Source organism: Elephantulus edwardii, unplaced genomic scaffold (assembly GCF_000299155.1).
Source record: "Elephantulus edwardii isolate Elephantulus edwardi_28Jun2011 unplaced genomic scaffold, EleEdw1.0 scaffold00087, whole genome shotgun sequence".
Taxonomy (NCBI): Eukaryota; Metazoa; Chordata; class Mammalia; order Macroscelidea; family Macroscelididae; genus Elephantulus; species Elephantulus edwardii.
In genome coordinates, this window is record NW_006399837.1 from 3,391,682 (window position 1) to 3,413,653 (window position 21,972).

Below are 21,972 nucleotides of genomic sequence, written 5' to 3' on the forward strand. Positions count from 1 at the left end.
CAGGCACAGTGCAGGGCAGGAAATTGTTCTTGGAAGCTGCTTCTCTCATCTGAGTTTTCATTAAAATTGGGTTGCAATTGCTACTAATCAAGAAACGAGTCACTGGTGTGAGGCCGTACAAGGCATGACACACACCACCTGGAACTTTCACACCAGTCTTCATAAGGGGATTAGTATTCATTTCTGCATTGATGAGAACACTAAAGTCTGAGATGTCGAATATCTGGTCTAAACCTATCTTTCTAGAGATACTGTGCTTAACTGCAAGACTTGACATCCAACCAGCTACTCTTTTTTTACCGTGGTAGGTTTTCAAACATCCATTAAAAAAAGAAAAGAAAAGAAAAAGAAATTCATGTTACAAATAATTACATACTCATTGTCCAGATTTGCAGTTAGTAAAAATCCTCACAACTCAGTTAATAAGCAATATCATGTTGAATGAGAATATGATTGAAATTGTTGAAGGTTTCATTTTACTTGGATTCACAGCCAGTGAAAGTGCAGAAGCAGCGGTGACCCACAAAAGAATGCATTGCATCGTTAAAATCTACCGGAAGAGACCTCTTAAAATCTAATACTTTGTTATAACTATTAGCTTTATATTAACACTTTGTTAATACTATAATAGTACTTTGTTAGAAAGTTAATACTTTGAAAACTAAGGTGAACCTGACTCAGATCTCATGGTATTTTTAATCTCTTTGTATGCATGTGAAAATGGATTACTAAATAAAGAGAACAGAGGAAGAATTGCTGCCTTTGAATGATGGTGTTGGTGAGGAAGACTGTGGATTTCATCGATTTCTAGAATAACAAACAACTCTTTCTTGGAAGGAACACAGATTACTCCTTGGAAGCTGGATGGCAATACACTCACATAATCAGGAAGAATCACTTGCTGAAGGCCATCATGATTGTTAAAGTGCAAAGCAGTGAAAAAATGTGGAAAACCAGCAATGAGATGGACTGTACAGTAGCTACAATGATCAGCTCAAACAGAATGGACAGTGTTTTGTGCTGTTGCACAGGAGGTTGTTGGGAGTGAGAACTAATTCAAAGACACTAAGCAACCACAATATTTCTCCTGCTTTAGACTTATTCCAAGGTATTTCTTAGTCATGCCCCTTTGGTAGGGAGTGCTGGGGGCCTACTGGCAAGAAGCTGAGCTGCAATCCTAAAAGCATATTCAAATCCACTGCTGCTACATGGGAGAATGATAGGCAGTCTCCTCCCATGCGATTTACTGCTTAAAACCTACTAGAGGATCGGCTATGGATTGATTCTGACTTAACAATACACAACAACAAAGCCTTTGTGGCGTTTAAAATTTAGGCACTGACTAATAAAGATTCATGTATTGTTTCTGTTTCTCATGCACACAGAGACATTTCCTGACCTTTCCTGATAAATACACAAATACTTTTGCTCATAATAACTTGGACTGCATTATTTAAAACATTAGAGTGTTGCTCTGGAGAGGAGAGGTACTTCCATAAAAGTATAATTAGGAATAAATCTTGATGGTTCTGTGTGAGAAAAGACTCAGCTACTGGTCCTTCTGCCTAGCCCCAAAGCAAGTAAGTGCCAGTTGTCCCCACTGCAATCCCAAGAATTCCTTGTGATTCAAACACAGTATGTTCTGATTAGATATATTTATTCTTTTCCTCTTCAATAGGGAGAAATAGAAATAAACATTTGGGGGAGCTACAATTTTGCCATTTTAAAAGAAAGTGAAAGTTTTCACTGAGGTCAATGGAAGTTTGGTTTTTTCTTTAGAAGTTTAAAGTAAATTGAAGGTCTCATAATCATGAGGTCATGAGATGTGTGTTGATTTGAAATATACATGGCATTTCATTTAGGTCGACTCTGGGCAGTCAAAATGGTGAAAGGGTGCTTCTAAAGCAAAGGTGGTAAAAACCAACATGAACTTTGTCAAAACTCTACAATGAAGCTTTAGGAATAAATATTGCTTTCACCATCTGGTTCTTTCACATAGCATTTGATTAATACTAAGATGAGGCAAAAAAGAGTCTGAGTTGCGATGTTGGTGAAGAATGTTGAATACACCTTGAACTTCCAAAAGACAAACAGATCAGTCTGGAAAGAAATGTAACCAGAGTGTCCACTAGAAATAAGGACGGTGAGATTTGTCTCAAATACTTTGGTCATATTATCAGGAAAAGCCAGTCTTTGAAAAAGGATATTATTCTTGGAAAATTATTGGGTCAGCAAAAGTAAAAAAAGACCCTCAGCATGATGGATTAATACCATGACTACAACAGTGGGTTTAAGCATAAAAGAGATTGCGAAGTTGGTACATGATTGTTATTATGGTCGTTAGTAAATTCTGTGAAGTTGAGTACAACTCATAGTAATGCTATGAACAAGAGATCTGAACCCTGTCCTATCCTGTGCCATACTCACACTTCTGACACAGATTCCTCTCAATCCACCTGGTCGGGCATCTTCCTCTCCTTTGTAGGCACTCTACCTTTCCAAGCATCATGTCCTTCTCCAAGGAATAGTCCCTCTGAGGAACATGGCCAAAGTATGTGAGGCAAAGCCTCATCATCTATACCTCCAAAGAGCACTCTGGCTGCACCCTCCCCAAAACATGTTTGTTTGTTCTTTGGCAGTTCAGTGTTCTCCAACACCATTGCTCAATGGCTTCAACCCTTCTTCTGTTATCTTTATTCACTGTCTACATCTCTGAGTCATAGCGAGTGATTGGAAAGACAATGGCCTGAATCAGACTCTCCTTAGTCCCCCAAATGATATCATTACTCCTCAATAACTTGGAAAAGTCCCTAACTGTAGACTTCCCCAGTGCAATACATCTCCTTATTTCCTGACTCTGTTACAAAGAGTATCCAAGTAAGACGAAGTTGCTGACAGTTTCAATCTTTTCTCTATCCATGGTAATACCACCTATTGGTCCAGTGGTGAGAATCTTTGTTTTCTTGACATTGAGATGCAATCCATATTGAAGGCTGCATTCCTTGACCTTCTAAACAAATGTTTAAAGTTCTCCTCACTTTCAGCAAGCAAGGTTGTGTCATCTGCATAATGCAGGTCATTGACGATCTCCTTCCAATCCTGATGTGACATTCCTCTTCATAGAATTCAGCTTCATGAATAATTTACTCATCATACAGATTGAATCAGTATGGAGAGATAATACAATCTTGACGCACTCCCTTCCTAATTTTAAACCATGGAGTGTTCCTTTGTGTTCCTTTGCTCTGTTCACACAACAGGCTCTTAGATCTAGGTTTCTTATGATCACAGTTAAGTGTTTTGGGATTCTCATTATTCTCAATGCCACCCACAATTTATAATCCACACAGCCTAATGCCTTCGCATAGTCAATAAAGCTCAATAGACATTCTTCAGTTATTCTTTACTTTCAGCCAGGTTCCAAATGACAGCCACAATAATATTCCTGGTGCCACAGCCTCTTCTAAATTCTGCTTGAATTTCTGGAAGTTCCCTATGTACTGTTCTAGCCATTTTTTTAATTGATCCTCAGTAATATTTTGCTTGCATGTGATATTAATGATATTCTTTGATAGTTTCCACATTCTGTTGGAACCCTTTGCCTGGAAGTCAGAACAAATATGGATCTCTTCCAATCCACTGACCTTACAACTGTCCTCCAAATTTCCTGGCATAGATTGGTGAGCACATCCAGGGCTTCATTTGCTAACTGAAATGAGTCAGTTGGTGGTGATTGTTGCTGATTGCCTTTGAGTTGAGTATGACTCATAGTGACCCTATGAACAAAAGGTGTGAAGCCTTTCTAGAGCTATCGACATTTACCAAAGTTCATAGAGTTTCCGGAGGCATGTTTTTTAGGTACCCCATCAATTTCTGGGGCCATACTTTTTGCTAATGCCTTAAACCAACTTTTAATGTAGAATAGAGCAGAGTTGTTATTTTTTTTCTGTTGTACATAGTTGTGGTTATTGTTCTTATGTGTCACTGAATTGGAACTGATCCATAGCTAACCCTCCAGCAGGCTTTCAGCGGCAGCAAAACACACAGGCGATTCGAACCACAGGCCTTTGGATTGACAGCACAGCTCGATGCCATTAAGCCACCAGAGCTCCCTTCAGGTACAAAGAATCCCTATGTATCAAAGCAGAATGAACATCACCTAACAATAACCCCAAAGAACACGTGGTGGATTCAATTACATTTGAGTCAGCAGTCCTGACTTGCATCTAAAACACAACAAGAAGAATCAACAATAACCCTTTACTTAACAGGTCAGTATTTTATTTACCAAGCGGTGGGAGGAAATACACAAAACCCTTTGTTTTGTTTTTCATTCAAATTTTGAAGATTGTCTATTAGATTAAAATGTTTTAAAAGTTTCATTGCAACTTCCTCAGCTCAACTTAAACAGTCCTCTATTATGCTTTTCGGTCTGACAGTAACATTTCCACTTTGCACCTTGGATGATATATAGTAGCAGCCAGACAAAACATGCCTGTTCAAAACATCACTATTTTTTTTTCATGATTCCTGAAAACATCAATTTAGAATCATAAGTATATGCAGTTAGAAGGCCCTTGTTGTGGTGGTGGTGGTGGTGGTGTACCGTCAAGTCTTAATCCACCCATAGCTGACTCTCCAGAGGGTTTTCAGAGACAGTTTTTCATGAGAGGAAACTGCCCATCCTTCTCCCTGAGAGCAGCAGATGAATTCTAGCCTCTTGCCTTTGGGATTTACAGCGTAGCTTCTTACCACTAGGCCACCAGAAAGCCCTTAGTGATTTTATTGATTGATCTCTCTCTATTTTATAGAATTGTGCTCTCAAGATCAATCAGAACATTTCAGTGGTTTGACCAAAATCACATGTCAAGGGCACGGTCATCAGCATGTCCAGGCACACTGACTTCACACCATCCCAAAAAGTCTGCGTTGGCTGTCTCATTTCTCATGTAATATTTGTGTTATTTTTGTTAATGTTTTTGCTTTACCCTCTAAAGGGAGGCAGAAAGTTTGCTCTGGCTTAACTCACCTCACAAGGGTTTTCTGCAGCTGGTCAACAAGAATGACGTTTGTATTTGTTTTCATTGTCCGACGTAGGCCTTTCACCTCCCACAGAAACAAGTCAACGTTCTCGGCTTCTTTCTTTTTTTTTGTACCCAATATAAGAATTTTAAAGCCAGACCAGTTATTTTTAACATGGTCCCCATAAAAGTATGCACACAAACATACACACACACACAAATACACAAACATCTACACTCCCAGGCAACAAAACTGACCCCTGGAAAACAATGCAATAAAACAGAGAAAGTCTTCTCTCAAGGCCAGTAAATGCCTTTTATTTCATCACCAATTTCACACCCCTGAACTCTGCTTGATCCTGGTCTAGCAGCCCCTCACTTGCATTCCTTGGTGCCTCAGCTCCAACTGGACATTGGATATGCAGCATCAATTTGTCCATTAAGGACACTGTGCCGGTAATCAAATCCTAGGACAATATTATCTCAGAGTGTACATGGGGTATCACTTTCTCGCTCTTCTTAAGTATTCATAGCTAAATGATTTATGGGCAGGCAAATGGATATAATGTCCTGTAATATATAACAGGACTAATATTTAATGTGTTTCTTTTTTACTTTGTTTGAATAAAATCCCCCAAATACTTTTAGCAAATGATCATTAATTATGTGCATTGTCAGGACTCTCGGGTTCTAATAAGCAGGTTTCAGAATTTACAATCCCTGGCTCTCTGCTCCAGCCCATAAATTCAAAGAGGGTGTGCTCAATAAAATAGCCCCATCACCGGAACAGAAGCCTTTAATGGTTCGCTTTTGGACACATCACTGATTTTTTTTTCTTCCAAATGGCTATAATACAAGAATAAAATATCCTTTCTAGAATGCTATTCCAAGATTTTCTGAAGTATTAAAAAAAAAAATAGGACCATATGACATGACCCACAAAGGCTAAATTTGGCCTTGAGCCTGTGGGTTTTATAAACTGCATCTTTTGAATAGATGGACTATTTGGGCCAGAGATGAAACCACACTGGTTGCTAGGGGAATATTTATCAGCAGATATACTTTCCAGAAAAAAAATAATTTTTAACAAAGAAAAAAATGTTTAAATAGAGTTGTGACTTCATAGACAATTTACTTAATCTTCAATGTCTTTGCAAATCCATTATGCACTTGGGATGTCAGAGGGGTCTACAAATTACCCAGCTGTTTGAAGTTTACTGCTTTCTGAAGTGACTTTGGCCATTTGTTTTCATAGAAATGTTATTTCTTCAACTTACAAGGTATGTGCTAGCAAGGTCTTTTGAGACAGCTGTCTGAATAGAAAATGATAACCATGTTCCTGAAGAAAGATGGGTGGTTCTTTCTCTGAGGTCCTCAGAGGAAGGTTTAGCATCTTTGGAGTATTGAAAACACACTTCCATTTTCAAAACTGCAAGACGTGTTCATGCAAAAGACACAGGGGAAAACACAGGGAAACTAAATGGAAGGACGAAATGTGTTGACCTGAGCGAAAAGAGAAGTACAATTAGTCTGAATATTTTTTTTGTTTCTGAAGGCTGTAGATACTTTCTTTTAAAAGGAAGCAATCTAAGAAGGCATTATTGTTATTTGTTATCCTTATTACAATGACTAAGACGTAAAGAGATGTCTGAATCTTTGGCTTAATCTTTAACAAATGATTGAATGAGACATACTAGATAGCAGGATAAACGACAATTCATCTCGAAGTTTATGATTTGTTTGTTTTCTTTCTGGGAAGGATTTCCTGTGAAGATTTAAAGTGTCCAAGTAAGAACAGGAAATTCACTACTGCTTTTCTTTTCATATGCTGGGAAATTGTACGACATAAGATAGCGAGTCTACTTTTCCAAGAAACAAAGAAATACACTTGTAGTCAAAGCCTCCAACCCAAGTTTACCCACACAAAGTCAACTACATGGTGAAAGTAGAGAAAACATCAAACGCAACCCAACTAATGGGAAACATCACCTGTCAAGGGGTTTAAAGAAGATAGATAGCATGAAGAGTAAGAAAGTAATTTAGGGACCCCAGAATGCACATCTAATATATTGTGGTTTTGAAAGCTGGATCTTTGGGGTACAGAACAATCTTCAGTTCCTCATTCCCTGGGCTGTGATCTCTCATTATGCAAGTCTGAATTTTTGTAGAGTTACATTATATAGCAAACCACAAACAACCTTGACCTTTATGTCAAGTCTGTCAAATCTGTCCTGGGATTCCAGCCCTTCAACTTCTTTCCTACACAATGAGGCTTTCTTTGTTTTACCAGGTATTGTTTTCTATCTTGTTGTCTTAGTTTTGTAGATTAGCCTCTCTAGTTCTACCTACGTGGGTGGCTTGAAATAACAACTTTCAATTAGAAACTCCAATCAGAGGACTGACTGTGATTCTTCTGAAGGCTCTGGGATAGGAACAGCCTCATGTCTCGCCTACATCCTAGGGTCTCCTCTGAATTACAGGTGTGTCTTCACAAGGCACCTTCCCCTTTGTCTGCCTATATCTCTTCTTATATCATTTTAAACTGATTAGATCTCACTGACCATGACCTCCAATTAAACTACCACATCTTCAAAGGCAGAATATGTTTCCAAACAAGGTCCCATTCACAGAAACCAGAGCTTAAGACTTCAATATGTCTTTTTGAGACATGGACTGAGGCTCAATGTCAAGAAGACAAAGATTCTCACCATTGGACCAATTGGTAGCATCAGGATGGATGGCGAAGAGATTGAGATTGTTCACAGCTTCAGTTTGCTTGGCTCCACAGTCAACACTCTTGGCACCAGCAGCCAGGAAATAAAAAAACGTATTGTGATGGGAAAGTCTGCTATTAGGCACCTCTTTGAAGTAATCAAGAGCAATGGTGTCTCTCTGGAGACTAAGGTGCGCCTGATACAGGCCATGGTCTTTGCAATCACTTGTTATGCATCAGAGAATTGGACAATGACTAGGGAGGATAGAAGGAGAATTGATGCCTTTGAGCTGTGGTGCTGGAGAAAAGTATTATTGAATGTACCATGGACTGCCAAGAAAACAAACAGATTCATTCTGGAGAGGGTTCTGGGGCTTCGTCTGATATACTTTGGACATGTTGTAAGGAGGGACAGGTCCTTGAAGAAAGACACCATGCTTGGGAGGACGGAGGGACAGTGCAGGAGGGGAAGACCCTCTATGAAGTGGATTGATTCAGTGACTGGGGTAATCGGGAAGAATGTCTCACAGACAATAAAAATGGCACAGGGGAGAGCAGAGTTTAGGGCTGTTGTACATAGGGTCGCTATGAGTCGCAAGCGACTCGATGGCACATAACAACAACAATTCCATCTGTCACAGCTGGAATCAAACTTAATTCTGAAGAAGAGACTTGGGGGAAACACCAAGCCTATTGGCATTGAGTCGATTCTAACTCATACCATACAGGACAGAGCAGAACCACGCCAAAGGATTTCCAAGGCTGTGTCTTTAAGGCTGTAGACCACCCATGGAGCCACTTTTCTTTGCCACATAAGGTTACACACTGTTTCCCATGGGACTCAGAGGCAGTGAATCATATGACAGGAGATTGCTCATCCTTCTCCCGCAGAGCAGCAGGTGGATTTGAACTGCTTGTCTTTGGTTAGGCAGTGCAATTCCTTATCACTAAGCCAACAGAGCTCTAAACTACTGCCAAGTGTTTAATGATTGAACCATCAGGGCTGCTATCTCTGAAAGGATGGCAGCTTGTCTAATCCACAAGATAACACATAATGCATATTCTCTCCACAGCCATGCTAACCTCCACAATGTGACAAAGAAGGTAATGTCTCCCACTCCAGGAAAGTATCTCCTCCTCATTTCTAACACTGACAGACTTCTTTCCGATAACAGACATTTCTCACATAGGCATTATCCGCTGCCCTAGTGTTCTCCCCCCCCCTCTCTCTTCAGGCACCAAAATAAGGAATCTCTCTGTTCCTGGAAATGCCATGGACTGTTCCACATTGTCAGTGCCAATTCAGGACAACTCTTGGATCTTTGAACCGATCCGCTTTTAGAGTCATAGGGTGACTCCAATTGTTGCTAATCTGTCTACATCTTTGCCTAAATATCTGCTTGGCTTTGGAAAGATTGTGCTAATGTTATAGGGTGCAGTGAGCCTCAAGGCACTGTTACCATTGTTGTTCAAAAAGCATGTTGTTTCTGAGCTCTTTGATGGGAGAAGTTATTTATTTGAATTTGAGCTTGTGCTTTTGGAATGGGAAGAAGGGTTAGAGGGGTCAGAAGTCCCCATTAGGGAAGGAATTGTAACATTAAACAAGAGCGCTAGAGAGGATTTATTATTTTCCAAGTGATTCATCCTTCAGGAAGGAAATATTTGCCTCTCCCAAGCAGAGAGAAATGGTTTCACAACATGCACAGTTGAAGCTAGGGCACAGAAATTAGATTAAAGCTAAATATCTCTGAATTTAGAAATCTAAAGTAGAGTTCTTTTTTGTTGTTGTTGCTTCATACACTCATGGTCAGAATATGGGCTGGAGGATGGGGTAGAGGGACATTGCTTCTGTTCTTGCTGCTCTTAGGTGCCATCGAGTCAACTCACAGCCGTCCTATGTACGGCAGAGCATGGGAAGGCAAGAAGGACTCATAGCTTTCCCCTATCTCCCCATGGAGCAGGGAACTCTCTTTGGTGTAAATTATTCAAATCATGAGGGCTGGCTGCAAAACTAGAAAATGTTAATTTGTTTAGAATAATAAGATCAGAATGGCAATTTAATTCCTATCATGTGTACCCCAAAGTAGGACCTTACTAGCAAAACCATCTCAATATTTTGGCAAGTAGTCACATCTGGCAATTTCATTAACCCAAGAATTTTTCTTTGTCTGGAAACGGATCCAGATGTTTCAGGAGCATTTGTATCGGAGCTGAAAGAATCTGGATCCTTTAGGCAAAGTGTTATTTTGTAGACTGATCTCAGACCCGTTAGCTCCACCATCCACATGAAAGGGCCCAGATTTTGTTTCTCCATGATTTAAACCCATTGGAAAAGCAATGCTTTTACAACGTGTGTGCTCCACTTGGGTGGACCTGGAGTCTGTTTCTCTGCTGACTCCTACAGACCACTCCCATAAAAAAAGAAAAGAAAAACTACTATCCCTAGAGTTCAATGCAGAGTATAAAGTTTTACTACTTTATTAGATACTATGTCCTTCTCAAAATTGGCTCTTCCTCATTGAACTAAAGCAAAAGAAATGTAATGATTCCAAAAGGCTCAACAATACAATCCATCACATATATCTTCTCACTTTCAAAACAGATTCTCCCCAACCGATACATTGGACAGTACTTTAAAAGCCCATAGAGAAATTGATTCTATAATCACTATTCCTCATCTAGTTCTTAGAAACCTTAAATGAAAGAGGTTGCGTTTATTTGAAGTTATTGGGCATTAACAAATCTTCTCCCCATACCACCTTGGAAGAAGCCGAGCCAGTATATTCTGAAGAAAAGAAAAGCTGTTAGCTTTTGCCTCACATATTTTGGGCATGTCATGAAGAAGGGCTCGTTCTTGTTCTGGAGTCCAGACCTCATTCTTAGAAAACTAGAGTGTCAGCAAAAGAGAGGTAGAACTTTGAATGAAATGGATTAACAATTTGCAACAATGTGTATAATCGCAGTAGAGGCTGAAGGTGGTGGGCCATCAGGCAATGTTTCATTCTGTTATACACATTCTGTGGGTCACAATGAGTTACATGGCCAATGCAAGGGAACATAACAAAAATTACCCACACTAAGTTATCAGGATGGATGGTGAAGAGATTGAGATTGTTCACAGCTTTAGTTTGCTTGGCTCCACAGTCAACACTCTTGGCACCAGCAGCCAGGAAATTAACAGACGCATTGCCATGGGAAAGTCTGCTGTTAGGGACCTCTCCAAAGTACTGAAGAGCAATGATGTCTCTCTGGAGACTAAGGTGCGCCTGGTACAGGCCATGGTCTTTGCAATCACTTGTTATGCATCAGAGAGTTGGGCAATGACCAGGGAAGATAGAAGGAGAATTGATGCCTTTGAGCTGTGGTGCTGGAGAAGAGTATTGAGAGTACCATGGAGTACTAGGAAAACAAACAGATTCATCCCGGAAAGGGTTGAACTGGGTGGTTCCTTGGAGGCAATGATTCTGAGGCTCCGTCTAACATCCTTTGGACATGTTGTAAGGAGAGACCAGTCCTTGGAGAAGGACATCATGCTTGGGAGGGTGGAGGGACAGCGCAGGAGGGGAAGGCCCTCTATGAGGTGGATTGATTCAGTGACTGGGATAATCAGGATGGGAGTGTCAGAGACAGTGTGATAGGCCCAGGACAGAGCATAATTTAGGCAAAGGGTAGCTATGAGTCACAAGGGACTTGACGAAACATAACAACAACAAGTTGTAGACCCCATGTCAACAGAAATTGTTTTGTTGCTGATTTATTCTACCCTTCACACTCCGTGTTGTTGTTGTTGTTATGTGCCATCGAGTCGCCTGCGACTCATAGCGACCCTATGTACAACAGCCCTAAACTCCTCTCTGTCCTGTGCCAATCACACTGTCTCTGACACTCCCATCCCAATTATCCCAGTCACTGAATCAATCCACCTCATACAGGGCCTTCCTCTCCTGTGCCGTCCCTCCACCCTCCCAAGCATGATGTCCCTCTCCAAGGACCGGTCTCTCCTCACATGTCCAAAGTAAGTTAGACGGAGCCTCAGAATCCTTGCCTCCAAGGATCCACCCGGTTTAACCCTTTCCAGGGCAAATCTGTTTGTTTTCCTAGCACTCCATGGTATTCTCAATACTCTTCTCCAGCACCACAGCTCAAAGGCATCAATTCTCCTATCCTCCTTGGTCATTGTCCAACCCTCTGATGCATAACAAGTGATTGCAAAAACCATGGCCTGTATCAGACGCACCTTAGTCTCCAGAGAGACACCATTGCTCTTCAGCACTTTGGAGAGGTCTCTAACAGCAGACTTTCCCATGGCAATGCGCCTTTTAATTTCCTGGCTGCTGGTGCCAAGACTGTTGACTATGGAGCCAAGCAAACTAAAGCTGTTTACAATCTCAATCTCTTCACCATCCATCCCGATGCTGCCAATTGGTCCAGTGGTGAGAATATTTGTCTTCTTGACATTGAGCCTCAATCCATATTGTAGGCTGCAGTCCTTGACACTCTGCAGCAGGTGCTTCAGGTCCTCCTCAGTTTCAGCAAGCAGGGTTGTGTCATCCGCATAACGCAGATTGTTGATAAATCGTCCACCAATCTTGACCCCACATTTCTCCTCATAGAGCCCAGCCTCCCCAATAATCTGTTCTGCATACAGGTTGAAAAGGTATGGAGATAGGATGCATCCCTGGCATACGCCCTTCCCAATTTTGAACCATGCAGTGTTCCCTTACTCTGTTCTGACGACTGCCTCCTGGTCCAAGTATAAGTTTCGCATTAGAATGATCAAGTGTTCTGGGATTCCCATTCTTCTCAGAGTCAGCCACAGTTTGTTATGATCTACACAGTCAAATGCCTTTGCATAGTCAATGAAACACAGATAGACATTCTTCTGGTATTCCCTGCTTTCAGCCAAGATCCATCTAACATCAGCTACAATATCTCTAGTACCAAGACCCCTTCTGAAACCAGCCTAGACTTCTGGTAGTTCTCTGTTGATGTGCTGTTCCAGTCGTTTTTGGATAATCTTCAGTAAAATCTTGCTTGCATGTGAAATCAGTGAAATTGTTCTGTAGTTTCCACATTCGGTTGGGTCGCCTTTCTTTGGGATAGGAACAAATATCGATCTCTTCCACACTCCCTATATTGTATAATTGTAACAACTGTCACTGCCTTTAAACCATGAAGGGCTGTAAATCTTTATGGGAGAAGATCATTCCTCTTTCTTCCATGGAGAAACTGGTGGACTGAACAGCCAACCCTCTGGTCAGCAGTCCGAGGTACTGTACATTATACCACCAGGATTCCTCATCAATGTTAATTAGAGGCTGCTTGGTGGTGGCACAAATCATGCTTGTCCACAAGACCAAAAATTGGTGATTCAAAGCCAGCGGCTGATGCCACAGAAGAAACGTCTAGCTATGTTTCTATAAAGATTACATCCAAGAAAATTCTTTGGAGAGGATCTTCTCTGTAATTCATGGAGTCACCACACATCAGAATTAATTCAATGTTCATTTTTAACTGTTGATATATATGGTCCTTTTCTCCATTTGGACAGGCTTCCTCTGCCTCATTCCCTAGGACATCGTCAATCTCTTCTTAGTTTCTTTGTTGGTACCCTACACTAATTCCCTTCAACTGATTTTGTAACTGCTAGAGATACTACTTCCCCACCCCCACATTAGATTTGCTGATCAAGTAATATGGTTAGGCATCAAACATCTAGATTATATAGATCACTTTCTTGCAATATAGCAAGCCTGACATTGCCATAAAAGAAAAACAGAGTAGTGTGATAAGATTTAAGCAGCCACCAGTTATTTCTTATGGTGATTTTAAACCAGATGCATTATCTACAGGGAGCATGGATGGACCCTAAATTATTGCTCTTAGTAATGGGGAGTTTTATTCTATTATTTCCAAGATGTATGGCTCTGATAATATAGTACAGAAGAGAATAATAGACTTTGTCCCTTAACGGTGTTATAGAAGTAGAGGGAAAATAAATCAGCTCACATCTAAAACCCTTGGTGATTTGAATGGGTCTGGTTACACCCTGCTGTCTGTCTTTGCAGAGCTGATTCTCACAAGATCTCCTCTGGGTTTCTCAATGTGATTCATTGCATCAGTCTTCTGGAAAATCTTAAGTACAAGTTCTTGCAAATTTGTATGGTCATTGTGTGATTGTGTGTGTGTGTGTGTGTGTGTGTGTGTGTGTGCACATGTGCATGTTTTGATATATGACAGCAAAAAAAAAAGATAACACTGAATTGTAACCACAAAAATCCCTTAGACTGTTTCATCAGACTTGTTTGCTACATGGAATATAGATGAAATGTCCACATACTAAAGCACATGTTGTAATATCTAAAAAGCATGTAGGTGGCACAAATGATTACGCACTGACTAACAACTGAGAGGTTGGTGGTGTGAACCTCTTCAGTAGCTTTGCAGGGGAAAGACTAGGCAATCTAGAAATTGCAACTAAGAAAACCCGATTGGACATCGGACTCTGTCATATGGGTCATTAAGAAAAGAAATCAACTCAATAACATCTAAAAACAATGACAACCTTTTGTCAATATATGCATGCAAATATATACATCCAAGTATACAGGAAAATACTAGCAATTGCTAACAAGTTCTTTGAGAGCAAAAGTAGTGGTTCATAGCATTTGCCAGTTGTCACGGTATAAGCATTCCCGCCACAGTTGACTTCAAGTCACTGCCATAGTTAAGAACACACACCAGCTTTCCTGAGCTGGAGGAAGCAGGTCCAGTGTGCCGCTGCTGCCCGCGACACCCTTTGCCTCCTTGTCAAAAGAGATGACCTCAAGACGCTTTCACATTTAACATCATGCTTTCTCTATTTACATATCCACTCTATAATTAATTGGTATAGTGTGAGGGGGAAAATGTAGGTGGTCCACATGGCCTTTAATCCTACTGAAACATGAAAGTTTATCAAAGCAGAGATTCAAAGTCCACCTCACAAATCTTAGGCTTTGAAATCTGCTGGTTCTCCCAGGGGTTCTAATCCCACGTGCTTGCATAAATGCGTCACTGCAGTCTCTTCTTTAAATATGATCTGTGAATTTGGATGTGTGTGGTTTTTTTTTCTTTACCCCTTCAGAATCATGTCTTTCATTTCAGATGTTGCAGCAAGACATTTTTCTTCCATACCCCACCAAAAAGAAAAGGAAGAACAGAAGTGAATTGTGTCTGAACTCAAGTGGAACCCTGGTCCTATTTAAATAGGTGTAGTTATGGGCTATTGATCGAAGCGCAAAGGAAAAAGCTTGTCATGTAAAGTCAAGAGGTTAATGTAATTACAAGAGCGGGCAGCAGGATCAGCTGTAGCCCAGAAGTGGCGAATAACTAAAAGCTGCTTTAGAGACACATAATGTTGTCAAAGCATAAATAATTCATTCTAGTGTTTGAGAAGATATTATTCCTCTGTTCCAGCATATTATTCAGCCATTAAAATCTTGCCATCTAAAGGCTTTGGATGCAGTTGTATTTTCCGTTCTAATCCATTCTGAGGCTTGCCACCTTCATTAAGCCCAATAGTGTGGAGTTTTCAAAGAATTAGAGAGGATGTGAAATAGATGCACAGTGTGTTCACTCACCACAGCACAGTGAAGATAAGAGGGAAGAAGCGGGAAGGATTTACGCTGCATCTAGTAGCCAAGTAGAGATGAAGATGAAGCAATCTGAGGTGGTCTTCTTGGGTTCTGAGCGGGGCTAAGTTCTATCACTGTCTGCTTGGTGCTTCACTGAAGCAGCCCTCCAAGCATTTCTCTAAACCGAAAGGGATAGAAAAGCCTTAGGAAATAATAACACAGGTTCTGTCCCTCTACTTGTAAGAAGTCCTGTCTGAGTTACTCTCTAGCTCTGATTAAAAAAACCACTCTGATGGTTTAAGATTGGGTCTGCTTTTGGATGTTCTTTTGCTCTCAATCTGTACATTTAGAAACATGGTATTGCACATCTATGGCAAACTGATAGCTGCAGGCCCTTCAGGATCAAGAGACAACTGCTATTTCAGTAGAGATCACAACTCTGATTTCGACTGCAATGTACCCAGCATGCAAAAGGTGTTATGTAAAACAACAAATTTAAGAAAAACATGGAGTCTGAAAAGAAACAGGGCCCTTAGGGAATCAGATTTGTTTAACAACTGAAATATTTTTCCCCCTGCCTTTCTCTGCCGTGCACTGTACCCCAGGAAGACGGAGGAACTAGAACCCTTAACTCTGATTTCTCTTTGGAAATTAGCCAGTGGGAGACCCCAGTAGGCAATTAGGAAACTAGAGGAGGGTGGTGGGAAGGATTTTCTTTTTCCCTGATCCCTTCCTCCTTGGGAACAACTCTGCCCTTCATACTTTCTTTTGAAAGGTTCCTCTTTCACACCTCTGAACTCATTCAAGCTTTGGTAATATACTTCCCTCCTTTGTTGCTGTACCCTTTAAGAACCAGCGTCCTTGCAATTCCTAGAATCCTTCAGTCTCGTTGGCTCTTGGTGAAGAGTCTCTTTTCTGAAAGTCTTAGAAAATCCCAGCTGAAGATGCTGGTTATTTTCCACGAGAATCTTGACTGACAGATCCAGGTCAGAAGGACGGTTCTTCCATGGAACCTTCTCTAGAAGAACCTTCTTGATCATTTTTAAGGAGTATGGCGGCTACTGAAACTGTAGCTAAAAAAAGCGTTAGAGGAAATTGTGTCAAGGAAGACCCTGAAATCCATCGGCAGATACTCAGAGAAGGGTGGTGCCGTTTTTGTATTCTAGGTCCTGCGTCTTCCAACCCTTTTTAGTGGAACCCTAACTTCAGAGCAGTTCCCCATTCCACACACATCAGAATTTCACATCTGGTTGCACCCCAACAGTCTGAAGGTGCAACCAAAGGTTAGCTACTGACCCAAATGGCTTTGACTCCATCAGTAGCTTATGGTCGAAAGATGGGAAGTCTCCTCTTGTGATTTACAGCCTCAGAAACCCAGAAATGGTTCACTATTAGGAAGAGCTGACTAAGGCAGTGGATTTGCATCCCCCCTCCCCAATCATTAAAAGATGTATCCGCTTTTAAATGTAAAACTGTGTGCCTTGGATTGCTCCTGATTTAGGATTTAGAATAAAATAAGCTTTTGTTGTTGTTGTTATATGCCATCGAGTTGCCTGCTACTCATAGTGACCTTATGAGCAATATCTATGAACCTTGTCCTATCCTGAGCCAGTTTCGTTGACTCTAATATCCCATTGCCCAAGTTACTGTGTCAGTCTCATCCAGGGTCGTCTTCTTCTCCCATGCTGACCCTCCACCCTTCCAAGCTTGATGTCCTTCTCCAATGACTGGTCCCTCCTGGCCACATGTCCAAAGTAGGTTAAATGGTGCTTTGAAATCCTTGACTCCAAGGAAAAACTTGGTTCATCCTTTTCAAGACAGATGTGTTTGTTTTCTTGGTGGTCCATGGTATGTTCAATACTCTTCTCCAGCACAACAACTCAAACGCATCAATGTTTCTTCTGTCATCCTTAGTCATTGTCCAGCTCTCTGATACATAGCAAGTAATTGCTAAGACCAAGGCCTGGATTTTTATATAAAGTATATTTAAAATATCTACATTTATTTCTATATGCATGGATATCTGCTACAAAGCACCATAATCTATCCTCTGAAATAATATTAATCCAATTAACTTTGTTGTTTCTCTTCTTATGTCCCTATAAATAATACCATAAAACTTTCCACTAGCTCCTTTGCTCTAAATGGCACCTATATACATTTACCCTTTCCCTTCCATCTTCCCCTAACTCGCCAGGCACTGGCCTCTTGAGCTTTTTTTTTTTTAATTTTATTATGTGTGTGTGTGTGTGTGTGTGTGTGTGTGTACCTTCAAATCAGATCTGACGGTACAGGAGGAGATTGCCCCTCCTTCTCGCGCAAAGCATCTGGTGGATTCAAATCATGTACCTCTGGGATTGCAGAGTCTTGACCTTTCTTGTAAGCCTTAAGTGTGTCTCCTTCCCACTTATCTCTTTGTCCTTTCACCAGAACAATCTTTCCTTGACATTCAAATCTCCACTCATGAACTATCACATCAGAGAAGCCTTGTGCCCATCCAAGTGCCCTCCTCATGTCCTACCATGTTGGAGTTTTTCTAGTATGCATCCTTTTTAAAAATTATTCTATTTGCTTATTGATACTTGTTTTCTCTTTCTCCTTAGATGGTAAGCTTCAGATTATCAAAACTCTTGTCTACATTGTTCACTGTTGTTTCTCTAGTTCCTAAAATGGTACCCAAATTTGTCTTTGTTGAATTTGAGTCATTTGCAGTATACAGAAATCACTCTCAATGAGTCCATTTCTACTTGGAGTAACTCTAGAAGACACAGTAGGATTGTCCTATAGAGTTTCCAAGGTTATATTTGTTTGTAGGAACACGGTGCTTCATCTCTTTCCCATGGAGCCGCCTGTAGATTAGGACAGTCAAGCCCTCTTCATTTTCTGTGAGCAAGACTGTGTCATCACGCAGGTTTTTGAAGTACCTTTCTCCACTTCTGATGCGACATTCTTCTTCATGAAGTCCATCTTCTCTACTGATCTCTTCAGCATACTTGGACAGATCTAGAGAAAGGATCCATCCCTGCTGCACACCTCTCTTGTGTTTGAACCAGTCTTTCCCTGCTCTGTTTGGACATCAGCCCCCTGGGCTAAGAACAGGTTATGTATGAACACAATTAAGTTCTGGACTTCTCATTCTTCTCAATGTCAGTCATAATTTGTTGTGATCCACATTGTCAATTGCCTTTGCAAAGTCAAGACTTTGGCACTCCAATAGAATACTCATCTAAGAAGGAAGGAAGGAAGGAGGGAGGGAGGGAGGGAGAGAGAGAGAGAGAGAGAGAGAGAGAGAGAGAGAGAGAAAGAAAGAAAGAACCAAAAGATAAAAAAAAACAACCCCAAAACTCATTGTAATCAAGATGGCTGCACAGCAGACCCTGCATGTTTTAGAGACAGTAAATCACAATGGAGGAGACTGCCCATCTTTTTCCTGTGAAGCAACCGGTGGATTCTAAACACCTTGTATTGTCACCATAACTCCCTAGCCAGTATGTCACCAGAACAATGAAGGAGTTTTAAAATATTTAAAAACAAGGAAGTGGGGTAAAATGAGGGCACGGCCATGGGAGTGAAAATAAAAACCAGTCTCCTCCTTTCTTGGATAAGTAAACCCTTTTGACACCAGATGAGCAAAAAGGAGCTATCAGCCGCACCCTCCCCCCTCGTGTGCTCTCCACAACGGAACCCTTACCTCATACAGTTGGGGTTTTCTGGTTTTACTCTCTACTCATAACAAACTTTACCTCTGTAGCCAATGAGTAAAGTTCAAAGAAAAATGATCTCTGAATTATAAATTCCTGCTGAATTGTTTATTACACTTTGAGCAAGTGATGTGATCTCACTAACAGCCTCAGCATCCTCTTTAAAAGCAAAAAAGGATGCTACTACTTATTCATCCTGTGCTCTGAATGTGGAGTGAATCAAATGATCTGGTATATGTGTAAGTGCTTTGTGACACCTAAATCAATACCCACATGCTCACCGTTGCAGTCATTCCTGTTGCGAGAGAGACAGAGTGGACTTACAGAGATAAGAGGAAGAAATCTACACCAAGTATTGCAAGCATCATATGAGTGCTACTTCCCAAGAGTTAAACACATAGAAAGTAGGGAAAAGAGCAGATACTAGTTAAGGGCCCATTGGGGGAACTGGGTTTCTAAAATGTTGATAGAAGAGACATGAACTAAAATTTTTGAGAAGGGGAAGTTGTTATTTGGTAAGCAGGAAGAGAGAAAGGAGATTTGGGGGAAGGATGAGAGATATAAGAGTGGGGAACAGATACAGGTGTAGGGAAAAGCTGGGCAGGTCTGTCTGACAGGAGGACAAAAGGGTGAGGTGTAACCAGAGATGCAAGAATTAACTGAGAGAAGAGACAATTGGTGGAAGGGCTTAAAAGCCCAGACTAGGAGATTATGTCCCGGCCTGAAGGCAAGCAAGGGCATGATCAGAAGAATACCCAGGACCCGTGAAAATCCTCACCCCCTTCCTTCCCCGCAGCGGGAGAGCAGTGCCGGGATTAACAGGGGAAGAGGTCCTCACTGCACTTTGTCAAGTCTGACCGCAACTGGAGAAGTGTGTTTTGTTATAAGAGGCATGTTTTCAAAAGGATGTTGACTTAAAAGCAACAAAAAACGGCGACCGGAGTGGAGAGAGGAATCAAAGACTTCCACACAAGTAAGAATTGAAAGGTCTGGCTCTGTTCAACCCAAGGAAACCAGGAAAAGTAATAGAATTCTTTTTTTTTTTTTTTTTTTTTTGGTTTGGAATGAGCTTCGCGGACTTCCAGAGATTAAACCAAACTTAAGATGCAGAAGACCCCACATGATTTAAAAAAAAGAAAATGCACGGAAAGCCCACTGGCCTGGGAGACTGAAAGGAGATTAGGTCCAACTTCATCAGTAACTGACCTAAATGTGCAAGTGGCCAGCTACTTCATGTCTAAAGGAAAATATAAGAAGTCAAGGCTGTTGTTGTGTTGTTATGTGCCGTCGAGTCACCTGCGACTCATAGCGACCCTATGTACAACAGCCCTAAACTCCGCTCTGTCCTGTGCCAATCACACTGTTTCTGACACTCCCATCCCAATTATCCCAGTCACTGAATCAATCCACCTCATAGAGGGCCTTCCTCTCCTGCACCGTCCCTCCACCCTCCCAAGCATGATGTCCCTCTCTAAGGACCGGTTTCTCCTCACAACATGTCTAAAGTATGTTAGACGGAGCCTCAGAATCCTTGCCTCCAAGGAGCCACCCGGTTTAACCCTTTCCAGGACAAATCTGTTTGTTTTCCTAGCACTCCATGGTATTCTCAATACTCTTCTCCAGCACCACAGCTCAAAGGCATCAATTCTCCTTCTATCCTCCTTGGTCATTGTCCAACTCTCTGATGCATAACAGGTGATTGCGAAGACCATGGCCTGTATCATGTTGTACAACAGAACAACAGAAGTCAAGGCAGATTAGAAAATCTCTAAATTATTCTCATAACAAGCAAGAGGCAAAGGCAGAAGAAATTGTCCAATTATGGAAGGCTAGTGGTTATTTACATCACAAAAAATACTGACTTTCCTGACTTCATTTGGATTTACCTAAAAAAGTGCAAAGCCAACAGGCATAAAAACGGGAAGCACATGACACAAAACTGGTTAAACAGTAAACACCAGATAGTCCAGTGTAATCTGTTACTTGGTGGGCTGCTAATTTCAAGGTCTTTTATTTGAATCACCTGCCACTCCATGGGAGAATAGTTAACAGTCTCTCCTGTTAAGACTTACAGTCCTACAAAACGGAGGATCATCAGAAGTTGAAATCAACCGAAGACAAAGAGATTGGCTTTCCTTCATCTGATTCTAACACTGCGTGGGAATCCAGTTATCTAAATGGTTTGGAGAGGATGGAGAGGCTTAGAGAGAAGACGGTGGGAAGAATTCAGTGCCTTAGGAGAGCTCAGTGGGAAGCACCTAGAGCATCAAAATATATGCAACCAAACTGTAGTGTTAGGAGAGGTCACATGTTATTACATCTCAAAACGGGGGGGGGGGGCGGAAATGAAAGCTCTTTGGTCAAGTACCTTTAGGAAATGATCAACTCAACCATATGAAAGAGATTTCTTAACTGCAGGAAAGCTTTCTTTATTTACCACTTTTCACATGTCCAGGAGTTTTGGGGCTCATCAAAAACAATAATCAATTCTTTTCAAATCAGAAAAGTGATCATCTGCCTCCCAACATCCACCACCTTTTCATTAATAAGCATTTTATGGGACCAGGGTCTCCATCTGCCAAACACTGGAGAAACTCTGAAAAGCTCGATCCTTTGTTTGGGAGGTTTCAAAAGAATGGTAAGAATGTTGACTTCACCTTGTGTGAATAGAACAAGAATCTCTAAACCAACTATCAAATTCTAAGCATCTTCTCATGCTTAGGAAGTGACTTGAAAACAATTCTCTTGGACTTTTTGGTTGGTTTGGGCTTTTATATTTGCCACCTAGTATGTCTGAGATCCATTACTACTGTTTCCAGAAGTTTTCAAAATATGAGCAAATAATATTTTCACACACAAAAATATAAGCAGCAATACAAGACCCTCTTATTGGGTTAATGTCAAAGGAACAGACTGGGATG